Source organism: Adiantum capillus-veneris, chromosome 21, assembly GCF_014529385.1.
Source record: "Adiantum capillus-veneris isolate H3 chromosome 21, ASM1452938v2, whole genome shotgun sequence".
In the NCBI taxonomy this organism is placed as follows: Eukaryota; Viridiplantae; Streptophyta; class Polypodiopsida; order Polypodiales; family Pteridaceae; genus Adiantum; species Adiantum capillus-veneris.
The window spans coordinates 121654296-121656389 of record NC_140951.1 but is presented as its reverse complement, the minus strand read 5'-3'; the positions used below and the strand labels follow the sequence as shown (position 1 = coordinate 121656389).

Sequence of the window (2094 nt, the reverse complement as noted above, 5' to 3'; positions counted from 1 at the left end):
CCGCCACAAATGTCCAATTGCATTCTATTAATTTCTACTATTACAGTGGTTGAAACAATGCACTGGTAAGGTTCTTAGACTAGTTTCTACCAGGTCACTGGTTTTTACTCTTTCCATCAATGCTTTATAGTGCAGGCAATTGTGGTTTCTAGCAAGTCTGCTTGTGCTTTCTACTTATCCCAAGCTTATGGTTTCTCATCCCAAGGATCATTTCTAGCAGGTCCAAGGTGGCTTCCACCAATTCTAGAATGGTTTCTAATGCTCCATGGGTGGTTTCTACCAATTAAAAGGTGATTTCTATGTATGTAGCCAATTTTGCACCAGTGATAGAGACTTCTTGGAAATTAAGGGTGGGCACATTCATCGTGCAACATCAACAATTAATTGATTGCAGCCACTGTACACGCATGTATCTCGACTTCCACGTAGATGTGCAAAGAATAAGAGATGGGCTGTTTGCATTGGAGCATACGAATACCCACTACCTCATGCACAAACATCTTCGATGATGAGAAAAATTGATATGTAACCGTGTCGGACGGGGAAATGGATGAATTATGTAAACATGATTTTGCCCCATCTTTTTACGTATTTCTTTGCAAAACTCCAGCCTACAGACATCCTGGTCAAACAATTCTTTCACTCTATCCCTCTCTATCTTCACATCAGAAACCCAATATATGGAAGTACTTAGATCCCCTTGAATATGAGCACAACATTTCGCAACAACACACAAGAAAACCTGGCAAGTTGTTGCATGATTCTCATAGTCAAGAAACTCAAAAGCTCCAAGAAGTTGTAAAACTTCCTTCATCTTTAATGTCAGCACGGAGTCTTATGATTTCCTTCGTGTTTGCAGTTTCACCCACTGACTCTATTGCTTCCAATTGGCACTAAGACTCTGCTAGCTTCTTTTGAAATATAGCTACGCCATCCAAGAGACCTTCCTATCTGTGCATGTGTGCCTTTGTTGCCTCCAACTCTATATTCATTCTCTGCAGTTGCTCTTTCTTCTCCTAAACCCTCTCACTGTGAAGGTGCTAACCATTTTCTTTGCTGCCAAGATATGATCATGAAAATCCACACTTACGATGGCCGTTACTTCTACCTCATGCTTCCCTTCAAGCTTCACATTGAGTTTAGGTGAGGCCGCAACTCGTGTGGCCCCATTGGCCTCTCTCCACCTGTCAACTTTTTGGGCAAGAGTGCCCTTTTTTATGACATTGGCCACAAATTCTTTAGCGAACACAACCCAAGCAATGGGTTTTCTTTCCCAATATTTCTTCTTTGCTGGGCTCTTCTGAGTTGTGCTAATGGATTTGAAATTTTCTAGAACAAAAGCATGGGTGTAGGCAATAGAGACAGTGTAATCTATGGGAGGATCTTGGTATACCTTATGGTGCTACAACATGGATGCCTCATAATACTCTGGCTTCAATGTTTTCCAGTGTACCTTTGGACTTCTTCTTTGGGGCTCTTTGAACACAGTGAACCACATATTTTGGGCACATCAGTGTCACTAGCAATCGTTGACTCTCACCCACTCTCACCCACGAGGAACTCCTCCTTACTGCAACAAAACTTTGCTTGGCATGGATATTTGATTTTGGGGGACATGCCAACAAGCACCTGCTTCACACACAAAGTACCTCACATGCGGCCCATAAACTTGCACCGCAAAGTCACAGAATGAGCCATGTACTCGTTGACATAATGCTCTTCTTTCCCATGAAAGTGGAATGTACTCAACTCTAAAGCTTGTCTCCCCTACTGTTTAAGGTCCTACTGTTCTGTGCACCTTGGTGCCTAATTCTTCGGGTAGCATGCTTCTCAACATCCATGGTGCTTTTGTTCTTGTGAGAGCCATCTTCTTCGAGCTTGTACAAAGTCTCTCTCTCTCTCTCTCTCTCTCTCTCTCTCTCTCTCTCATGGCTAGATGTATGTGGCCATCCTAGATGTATTCTCGATGTATGTGAAGACACAATGTAAACTCGTGTGAGATTGACCATGGAGTCATGCGTTCCCTTTCCAAGAAACCGTTGAAACCCAAATTTAAAGTATATATCACTTGACATTGGAAAACTTTATCAACAA

The 2094-nt window shown here is 42.3% G+C and overlaps 1 pseudogene; it reads right to left on the bottom strand.

Annotated features, from left to right (window-relative positions):
* Positions 1 to 779: 779 nt before the first annotated feature.
* LOC147431642 (uncharacterized) lies at positions 780 to 1498 on the bottom strand (annotated as a pseudogene).
* Positions 1499 to 2094: the final 596 nt, after the last annotated feature.